This window comes from Triticum urartu, chromosome 7 (genome assembly GCF_003073215.2).
Source record: "Triticum urartu cultivar G1812 chromosome 7, Tu2.1, whole genome shotgun sequence".
Lineage (NCBI taxonomy): Eukaryota > Viridiplantae > Streptophyta > Magnoliopsida > Poales > Poaceae > Triticum > Triticum urartu.
In genome coordinates this window covers 199,712,616-199,724,472 of record NC_053028.1, presented here as the reverse complement: position 1 = coordinate 199,724,472, position 11,857 = coordinate 199,712,616, and positions in this window count along the sequence as shown.

Here is an 11,857-nt window from a genome sequence, read left to right as displayed (position 1 = left end):
TATATTTAAGTAAATTCAAGCTGTTTTCAATAAAATATTCATCCCTTGGAATGAGTATAGCATATAAAGCTGTTTTCAATTAAAATTTATTCTGCTGACAGCTGGGACCCTCTTATCAAGTGCTTTTGCGTGAAAAAACAAAAAAAATGTGGCAGTTTTCGAAAAAAGAGCACACAGACGCCCCATCTTCGTTGTTGAGTCGCTGCCAGCGGGCCACGCGCCATGCTGGCATGCCTCGTCACCGTCGCGTTCGTATACAAACGCGATTAGCACCGTATTTGCACGCTCAAGCCAAGTTTTTGCACCACTTCGATGTACACCACAAGTTGTAGCACTAAGGTGACAGTTTGCGCCAAGTTGTGGCACCACCAGTATAATTGACTCTTTAGAATAACATGTAATTAGTGTTGTGACTGGCGATCAGGCCGTGTCTTAATGAATACGAGTGTTCCATTTCGAAAACAATTGTTTTATATTTCAAGAAACGTCATTGGTGACCCTCATTTTTTGTGCTAGCAAGTGGTTGGCCTTGTAAGCTCTTAGAGCATCTACAACCAGACCCCTTAAACGTCCAACCAGATTGCATGCTCACTGTCTGGACAGGAAAGCAAAGAAAAAAAACTACCCATATGAGGATGTCCTGGATGTCCACAAATCCCCATATCCACACCAAATATGGGGAGGATATGAGGATGTCCTGGCATGTTCGGGCACGTAGGATGTGGCCCACCTTGGATCACTTTTTCTCTTTTTTTATTCTTTCTTTCCACTTTCTCTCTTCATCCCCACCAATCACATGCATTTGACTGGACAATTTAGGGATGATGTAGGGGACATGATTGCATGCATGCACAAATTGAGGCTCAAAATGGACAGGGATAAAAGTTAGCCAATCCTAATTCTATATGCTCTTACTTTGTAATTTGTAGGCTTTTAATTCACATTGAGTTTAAGGAGAACTTGCTTTGTTGACAGAGTACCTCCAAACAATTATCTTCAGTTTTACTAAGCAAGTTGTCCTTCTTGCCAAACATTGCCACCTTCAAAATTTAGTTCGCAAATAAAGTTCTCCTTGCAGAAAGAAGCTTCTTTGTGTCTGGTATCGTATCTCTAAGTTTTTTGTTTCTTTTCTAAGTGAAAGTAGGATAACACCAGTTATTCGAACCTAGGGAAAACATTACTTCATAAAGTGTGTATGCAATATCTTTTTCCTTACTTGCACTTTTGCAAGTTTTGCCTCTGCACTCATACTTTGTCATACACTTGCATATGCAGGCTCTCCTAAACAACCCAATATAAAATCTTTAAACATTGCCAACTAAATTTTCAAGGTGGTTTTTTCATAGATCTGTCCACATCCATACCATAACGTTAGTCCTACAACTAAACAACACACACATCAACTATCTAAAAACTCAATCTTAGATATCTCATCCCACCCCCACCCCACTTTGTCAAGGAACATTGGAACAATACTTATACTAGAGGTACTTAACAGTTAGGTGTGAAGACAACTCAAAATTAAGAATTAGTTTGGGAAACCGAGGTTGTAAAAGGAGCAAACTTATGGAGCCACATTAGTTAGTTTCTTGACAACTTTAATTGGAACTTCCATAACTTTTGACTTTTGACCTTAAATCATGCATCGTCTGTTGTGAATGTACGCTTCTTCAAATGACATCTTCTCCTTGCTCGCAAACATTCTAGGAATTTCCACAATTAATTATGTTTAGGTGAGGAGTTACATCTTGAAATCTGATGTTCTAGTCAGTATCACTCATTCCCGTAGTTTACCATAGAGGTGCCATACATGGACAAGTTTAAATTTCATCAACCATTACAAAATGTGTAACTCTCGTTTCAGTATCCACTTGCGAGAGCATCTACGAGTGTAGGTACTTATTGCGTAACAGCTCTTGCCACACATTCTCGACTTCAGGATTCTATACCCAAGGCCACACCTTTAGTCGGGTGGACAACAGTTGATATTTTAAAGAATATGGAGCGATGGAAATCCACTCATATTCTTAGCCCTTACGTACCAATATTTTTAAAGAAAAAATAAACTTGGGAAAAGTATCTCGAACAACATTGGCGAGATCAAGTCTACCACCATGAGAGGCTTGCACTTCGAGCAACCAACCTTATGTGCAAAACAATCATCATCTTTTTTTTCTAATCCTTGTTTTTTTTAGCTTGTGGTAATAGATCAGAATACCAAAATATCAAAACGGGAAGGAGTCAGTCTCATTCAAAGAGTTATATTGATATACTTTAAAAGCACAAATAGTTTCCTATTCTTGTCCGGATTGATGTCAAGTTCCATCTTCGACAAAGAGGACAATATCATCGCCATACTCGAAAATGGAAGATGCAAACCGGGGTCTCAACCTATTTTTCTAAAAAAAAATATTGGAAAAGAAAACGCCATCATCGGCATGACTTGAGACTAATCCCTATCTTGGTACACGTGTGTTTATCCTTGCAATGGCGAGTATTGACGAATCCATTGTCTACCATGAGATTTATGGCCTAGCTTACACGTAACACCTTGCACTTTCGACTTGTTTTCCATCGTGAAAATGTTGAAGCGTTTGGTCCAATATATATTTTTACAAAATCTCAAAACAATAGTGCTAATTTTATAATTTTCACAAGTATCACCCCGTTGTCCCCATAACTAACAAAGATTAATTCTTCGTTTGTCGCGCGGTCAAAGATGTTGGGGAACGTAGTATTTCAAAATTTTTGCCTACTATCACGCAAGATCTATCTAGGAGAAGTATACCAATGAGCGGTGTCTACGTACCCTCGTAGACCGAAAGCGGAAGCGTTTAGTTACGCGGTTGATGTAGTCGAACGTCTTCGCGATCCAACCGATTCAAGTACCGAATGTACGGCACCTCCGCGATCAACACATGTTCAGCTCGGTGACGTCTCTCGAACTCTTGATCCAGTTGAGGCTGAGGGAGAGTTCCGTTAACACGACGGAGTGGCAACGGTGATGATGAAGTTACCGGCGCAGGGCTTCGCCTAAGCACTATGATGATATGGCCGAGGTGTGTAACTGTGGAGGAGGGCACCGCACACGGTTAAAGATCAACTTGTGTGTTCTAGGGAGCCCCCTGCCCCCGTATATAAAGGAGGGAGGGGGAGGCCGGCCGTCCCTAGGGGCGCGCCCAAGGAGAGGGAGTCCTACTAGGATTACTAATCCTAGTAGGATTCCTCCACAAGGAAGAGAGGGCGAAGGAAGAAGAAGGAGATGGAGTAGGAAAGGGGGGGGCCGCCCCCCTTCCCTTGTCCAATTTGGACTGCAAGGGGGGGGGGGGGGCTGCCCTGGCTGCCCTCCTGTGACGCCCCAAGACCGGAGCTTCAGATGCCTTCCGTGGTTTTCGGGTTTCGTCGTGTGTTTTGTTTGGTTCATTGCATTCATCATTGCATCATGTGTATTGCATCATGTCATCATGCCATCATGTCATTTCTTTTCTTAACTCAACTAAATAAATGGCATGGATCTTTGATCCATTTAAACCGAGGGAATTCACGTGGTGATTTCTCTATATAACATATCCTCCCAATATTTTAGGGAGCTATATTAAATATTCCATTTTCGGAATCACCCATAACACACATGCAAAATATTTTCCATGTCTATTCCTCTTCGAGTTTGACCTTCGAACCTTGCCAATATTTCTCATCTCTTTTATCGAGGCTTCTCTAAAAGTCTCAGCCCATTTAGAGTCCTTTCGAATGGGTTTCAAAATTCAAACATGTTGAATTAAATTCAACATGTGCGAATCTATTGTTCTCCAAAAATCCTCTTGCCATTTTATTTAAATTCCTCACATTTTTGTGAGTCCAGAAATATTACCCTCGTGCGCTAATTCTTTCCTAACCCCCCTCTTCTTTTTCTTCTCTATATGCTTTTCTGTTAAAGGAAAAGAATGAAGAGAGGAGAGCCCAGCCTCTTGGGTCTGTCTATCTAGGCCGGCCCATTTGCGCAGCTAGCCCAGCCCACCTAAACCCTCCTCTTAACCCTAGCCTCTCCCTGGCCTGACCCCCATCTCCCTCGCATCTTCCCAGCGCCGCCAGGAGCCCTGCGCTCGATCCCATCGCCCTGTGCTTCCTCGCACCAACGCCCGCACCTTTGCTCGATCCCCTCCTGCTTCCCTGCGCCTCCCTCTCTCTCGCTCACGCCGAGCCCCTCCACTCCTTCTTCCAGTAAGGCCCTGCACCGCTCGTCCCAATTGTTTTGGCCTGAGCTCGCCGGAGCCACAGCACCGGCCGTCGCCGGACCTCCTCCTTGGCTCCACCCTGCCGGCTCCCGGCGCCTCCGCCTCACCCTCGCTACCCCACCGCCTGCAGTAAACGTCGCCGACCTCTCCTTCTTCCTCCCGTGCGCCTCCCTCTCCTGCAAGGCCGCCCCTCGCCTTGCCGCAGCCGAGCTGCGCCGCGGCGCTGACCAGTGCTGGCCTCGACCTCCTCACCTACTGTCAAGCTCCTGGAGCTGCTGCTGCTCCCTGCATCACCGCGCCCTCAAGTGCCTCGTCTCCCGCAGCCGGTCCAGGAGCTCCTCGCCGCCACCTCGTCACCCCGCTTCGTCCGGCCGCCGCGTCGCCATGCTCCAGCACTGCTTCGAGCTCGTCTTCCTTGACCTTCCTGTCATCCCGGAGTCTCTCGCGGCCATGCCGAGTCCTGCTGCTGCTGTTGCTTCGCTGTAGAGCTCCGCCGCGTCAAGTACCCCTGCTTTCGAGCGACAGGACGAGGTCCCGTGCCTGCGCTGACTTCCCTGTCGCAAGCCTCCATGCGGCTTCGTCGTTCTCCCAAGGTCCTTGTGCTACTTCTTTTCAGACCATCAAGACCGGCAAGGTCAACTACAGGGATACCACGTACCACGACACACGGATGCCCGAACGAGTACCACGACAGACCGCCCAGTACCCCTTCGAATCCTTCAAGACTGTCAAGTGAACGACTACCATCGCTCCAAGATCCGAACGGCTACGACAACTTGAACATCTACGGAACGTTTACGACTACACGATGAACCGCCAAGGCCGGCCACAACCCTTGTACCAGTACTATCGCCAAGTTCCACGACGACCCAAGTACCATGAGACGTATACCGCTACCATCGCAAGAATCGAGACCGACAAGTCCGAAGATGCAAGTACCACTCCGAACCATGTACGACAACCGTCGCCGAAGACCCGTGTAACGCAAACGTCAAGTTCAACTACTGCCGCGTGAACCGCTACTTCCCACGACGACCCCGTGAACAACTACTTCCCCTTCGACACGTGTACCCCTAACACCGAACACGATCCGTTCCGATAATGCACACTTCGAAGGTATAACCTCGAGACGACGTCTGTGAACGAATGCTTGTGATGTTTGAGATGCTCGTGTTTGCAATGTGTCCAAATTGTCACTCGTTCCCTTGTCGCCAACTCGTGGGACACCCGGAATCCGGGAACGCCCCACCATCTTTTGCACGCGTCCGCACACTTCTCCTTTGCATCGGTATCTCAATCGAATTACCGAAACCGGGACATTGCCGTGGCACTGTTTCGTTATCGTTGCCGTGGCACCCCTTTTTATTTCCGCCATGATGACAAATGCTTCTTAATATGCTCTTATCAACTTATTCATAAATATTGCATAAAACTTGTTCATGTCATCCGCATCATGATAACAACAATTAAAATGTTTAAATTGTTGTTGCAATAAATTACTAAAGCACATGGGGATTTTTTCCGGACTTGGTGTTTGTTGTTCCGGCCTCATTTAAACTTGCCTAGATAGGTAGTTTTCATTTGCTTCACCCCTTGCCATGTTAACCAACATTTAATATTGTTGAGTACCTAAACAAGAGAGAACTAAATAACTTGAATGTGGTGTTTCGTCAATATGCAACTCGTTGCATATTGAGCTCCACTTAACTTGTAGAGTTGTTTGTGCTCTTTGCCATGCCATGCATATTTAAACCGAACATGCATCATTCTTGGTTGTGCATCATGCCATGTTTATGTAGTGGTTGTTTAGCATGTTGTTTGCTTCTTTCCGGTGTGCTTCTTTGGGTTGGTTCCGTTCACGTTGCGTTTGTGAGGATCCGTTCGACTACGCCCATTTGTCTTCTTCATGGAATCGTTCTTCTTCCTTGCGGGATCTCAGGCAAGATGACCATACCCTCGAAATCACTTATATCTTTGCTCGCTAGTTGCTCGCTCTATTGCTATGCATGTGCCGCGATACCTACCACTTGCTATATCATGCCTCACATATTGCCATGTCAAGCCTCTAACCCACCTTGTCCTAGCAAACCGTTGTTTGGCTATGTTACCGCTTCGCTCAGCCCCTCTTATAGCGTTGTTAGTTGTAGGTGAAGATTGGAGTTTGTTCCTTGTTGGAACATGGATATTCTTGTTGGGATATCACAATATCTCTTATTTAATTAATGCATCTATATACTTGGTAAAGGGTGGAAGGCTTGGCCTTATGCCTGGTGTTTTGTTCCACTCTTGCCGCCCTAGTTTCCGTCATACTGGTGTTATGTTCCTTGATTTTGCATTCCTTACACGGTTGGGTTATAATGGGAACCCCTTGACAATTCGCCTTGAATAAAACTCCTCTAGCAAGGCCCAACATTGGTTTTACCATTTGCCACCTAGCCTTTTCTTTCTCTTGGGTCGGCCGGCTTAAGGGTCATCTTTATTTAACCCCCCCGGGCCAGTGCTTCTCTAAGTGTTGGTCCAGCTGAGCGATGTCCGGGGCTACCAGGGGCAACTCTGGGCTGGCCTACCCGACGTCTTGCTCATCCGGTGTGCCCTGAGAACGAGATATGTGTAGCTCCTATCGGGATTTGTCGGCACATCTGGGTGGCTTTGATGGTCTTGTTTTACCATTGTCGAAATGTCTTGTAACCGGGATTCCGAGCCTGATCGGGTCTTCCTGGGAGAAGGAATATCCTTCATTGACCGTGAGAGCTTGTGATGGGCTAAGTTGGGACACCCCTGCAGGGATTTGAACTTTCGAAAGCCGTGCCCGCGGTTATGGGCAGATGGGAATTTGTTAAGGTCCGGTTGTAGAAAACCTGAAACTTATCTTAATTAAAGTACATCAACCGCGTGTGTAGCCGTGATGGTCTCTTTTCGGTGGTGTCCGGGAAGTGAACATGGTGTTGGAGTTATGCTTGATCGTAGGTTGTTCTAGGATCACTTCTTGATCATAGTTTCTCGACCGTGCATTGCCTTCTCTTCTCGCTCTCATTTGCGTATGTTAGCCACCATATATGCTAGTGCTTGCTGCAGCTCCACCTCATACCTTTTCCTACCCATAAGCTTAAATAGTCTTGATCGCGAGGGTGTGAGATTGCTGAGTCCCCGTGACTCACAGATTACTTCGAAAACCAGCTTGCAGGTGCCGATGATACCGTGCAAGTGACGCAACCGAGCTCAAGGAGGAGCTCGATGAAGATCTCGTTCATTGTGTTGTTTCGTTTCAGTTGATCAGTAATGGAGCCCAGTTGGGACGATCAGGGATCTGTGTAGCATTTGGGGTAGTCTTCTTTCATTTTGGTTCCGTAGTCGGACCTTGTTTGTATCTGGGTGTTGTAATGCTTTATTCATGTATTGTGTGAAGTGGCGATTGTAAGCCAACTATGTATCTCTTTTCCTTATTCATTACATGGGTTGTGTGAAGATTACCTCACTTGCGACATTGCTTTCAATGCGGTTATGCCTCTAAGTCGTGCTTTGACACGTGGGAGATATAGCCGCATTGAGGGCGTTGCAAGTTGGTATCAGAGCCTTCCTCGACTTAGGAGCCCCCTACTTGATCGAATCGCTGGCGTTGTTGAGTCTAGAAAAAAGTTTTGAGTCATTTAGGATTATATATATCGGAGAGTAGGATTCTTTTTACTCCTCAGTCCCTTCGTCGCTCTGGTGAGGCATCCTGACGTAGAGTTTTGACTCTTCTCTTCTCAAATTTCACTAAAAAAATTTTAGGATCACACGGGTATCTTGGAATCGTTCCGATGGTTTTGTGACGAGAACATTGTTCTTGGTGCCTCCTGACATTTAGGGGTTGTGGCAGTGTCCCGGGGAGTTGAGCTCCGAGGTGTTGTCGTCATAATTTTATCATTGCAGTTCTGGAATACCTGAGTTTTGCCGACATCGAAAATCTCTTTTATGCAGTTGTTGGTGAGATAACCTCGACACCACCCAGTACTGGGGCAGGAGTTCGGGAGTATTGCCATAACTCGTATAACGGATGCTTTTCGAAGGTTGAGGTAAATGATTTCCGAAGGTTTCTTGGTTATGTGTTGAAGGATGGATACAGCTGGATGTAGGATTTGTTAGTTTTGGGTGAGATATTATGCTTCCCCTGTATCCCCAACACCTGATTGCATAACCGGAAAGTTTCGGGAGTTTATAAGTGGGAATTCAAGTAGCCCTTAGGATATCTTTCCGACAGATGTATGATATGAAATTGGGGTTCGACGACTAGTGGTCCGCCTATCCACGGTTGATTTTACAGTGGTCTCATTGTGTCTTAGAGTCCTTGGCTATGCTGACTCGGGGAAACTTCATATGTCATGTGCACTGCCTTGTACATGATGGTGCTGTACGATCGAGCCCGTGTAGGACCCACCACGAAAACTTCGGAAGAAATCTCTATCATATGTTTGTTCCAGCTTATTCTGCAAGCCAATCCTTGTTTTGTTTTTGAGTTGTGGTATTAGAGTTGCTTCGAAGTCGAATGTGGATTCCATCCCTTGTCTAAGCGGTATTCTCATGTTCCTATGTGAATACCAATCCTCCACGATAATCGAGATTGTCATGTCAATCCTTTGCAACCGGTGTGTTTTCTCTTCAAGCGGATCCATTCATTTTAAACATCCGTAAGACCAACTCTAAGTATTCTCAACGTTACTTGTTTCATTCGTCCCAAGTTGTCTTTGTTTTCCCGCCCACCCACCCTTTTTCTTCAAGGACTCAGATTTCTTAATCAAGTATCCATTTTACTCATGTGAATTTTCTCCATTCATTTCTTTCAATGTTCTTATCCGGTGATTCTTATGAAGATTCTAACGGAGCTTCAAGTTCTTCATTCTTCGTTCTTTTCCTTCTCCGGTGGATCCTATTCAAGCTTTGTTGATCATATCTTTTCCTCGTTTCAAATGTTTTCTCATGCCGGTGCACCTCTTTATCATTCACCTTTCACTATTCATTTGTCCCGGAGTCTTCAAGTTATCTCGAAGATTCGTGTTTCCACTCTGCATCCGTTCAAGAACTTTCGAGGATGTTATCTCATTCAAGCCATTTAATTCTACCGGTGCAATCTCTCTCTTTAAATCATTCAACGGTGTTTTCTTTTGAGTGGGCCCTAACCCACAGGTCTTTTCCCAGGATCTTACCTGACTCTTCTAATTTTCTCGGAGCTTCTCAAATTCTTTTCCAAGTTTGACGTAAGAATGAGTTATCATCAGTCAAATGCTTTCTCCAAGATCTTTCAAATTCTTTTCATCGTTGGTTCAACCTTTCTATTCCTAATTCCGGAGTGCCTCAACAATTCATGGTGATGTTTCTCGTCGTAATTCTCAGATTTTGAAGATCGAAGAAGAGTTTCTCTTAAATCTTGCTCCATTCTCTTAAAGATTCATGATTCTAGCTTGTTGTCATCCTCTCATAGTTGTATTCGACTGTGAGAATTCTTTTCACCTATCCGGAGCGATTCAAGATTCTTTTCATTCTGAATCTCTGAAGGCCATCATTTCGGGTTATTCATTACCAGCTTTCAGTTATCGTCCTCCAAATCTTACCGGTGCATCGATTAAATATCCTCTAATCAGCTCGTGATCTATTCGTTCTCATGCATCTAAATTCCCTCAAGCACCTTCGTTCATTTGATAATTCTTCCCGGTGTTTCTTTATATTTTTCATTGTTCATTTTCAATTCTTACGGTGGTTCGTTCAAGATATCTCTTCCTTGTTTATCATATCAATTCATTTATTCGTTGTTTCAATCCCACCGGTGGTTCCATCAATACCTTCTCAAGTTTACGCTATATCTCTCATCAATACTTTCCAATGAGAATAAGTAGTATGCCAAATCCGTTGCTTGTCATCAATTTAAATTGGTGAAGGATACACATAACATAATTCTTATTCTTGTTTCATCCAAGTGATCAATTCCTTCCTTCGGAGTTTGTTCATGATGAATAAATTCTTGATTTTCTTTTGTTCATCTTTTCTTTCTCGGAGTTCCAAGCTCTAATTATCACGGAGATCCATCTAAATCATTACAAGGTTTCACCTTGTGTTTTCAACTTCTCTTTCTTTTCGTTATCCTTTTGTTTACCTTAGTTCTTCATGGAGGCGCTACATGATGGTTCATAAAGGATTTAATTCCTTCTCGAAGTGTTCATCAAGATTCTTTTCAGAGGAGCTCAAGCATTCTTCATCTTGCAATCCGGAGTGCAATTCTTTCTACCGTATCATTGGAGGTGGTATTATGTCATTCTTGATAATTTGAGTTCATGTTTCATGATTCACATGTTGTTAAGAATGAGGTATTTTAAATCCATCAATCTCGTCATTGGAGTTATCTTGGTTTATATTTCACCTAAAGCTTTCCCTAAGGATTGTTGCTATTTATGGTGCTTATAAATGACCCAAGTTCTTCATTTATCCTCCCGGTGGAATAAGTTTCCCGTCTCCTTGTTGATATCAATCCAATCCATTGTTTCCGTTTGTGGCAGAATTTCACCTCATAATTTTGAGATGTCTTCCATAAGCCCACAACAAGCTTACTCTTTTCGTTGTTGTTTTTCCAACAACTCTGTTCGACCCTTATCCTAAGGATGCCTTTTTCAAGCTCATTTGTGGCATTAGTTGACCTTTTCTTCTCCATCCTTTCAATGATCTATTTTTTCTTTCTTCTTATGGAGGCATTGTGATGTTTCGCTTTTCTCTCATATTCTCGAGTTGTGAGGATCATGTTCTTTTCATGCTTATCCATTTAACCGGAGTGTTGTGCCCTCTGCTCAAGTTGTTTCATCTTATCAAGGCTTGCATCTCTTTTCAATCGGAGTGCTACCCAAATTTGTTATTCCTTGTTCCTCTTTTCTAACAGAGTGTTTTCTACTTCGTTCATCTCCGTTGCATTCTTTCTTTCAATTTGTTCAACCTCTCAAGGTTCTTTGGTTTCACTCATTGCTCAGAGAAGCAACTTAGTTTCACCTCTTCTCTTTCTCTTCCGTTTTTTCCTCCGGTGCCATTCTAGATCTCGGGAAGAGATCCTCTCGTAGTGGTGGAGTGTTGTGACGCCCCAAGACCGGAGCTTTAGATGCCTTCCGTGGTTTCCGGGTTTCGTCGTGTGTTTTGTTTGGTTCATTGCATTCATCATTGCATCATGTGCATTGCATCATGTCATCATGCCATCATGTCATTTATTTTCTTAACTCAACTAAATAAATGGCATGGATCTTTGATCCATTTAAACCGAGGGAATTCACGTGGTGATTTCTCTATATAACATATCCTCCCAATATTTTAGGGAGCTATATTAAATATTCCATTTTCAGAATCACCCATAACACACGTGCAAAATATTTTCCATGTCTATTCCTCTTCGAGTTTGACCTTCAAACCTTGCCAATATTTCTCATCTCTTTTATCGAGGCTCCTCTAAAAGTCTCAGCCCATTTAGAGTCCTTTCGAATGGGTTTCAAAATTCAAACATGTTGAATTAAATTCAACATGTGTGAATCTATTGTTCTCCAAAAATCCTCTTGCCATTTTATTTAAATTTCTCACATTTTTGTGAGTCCAGAAATATTACCCTCGTGCGCTAA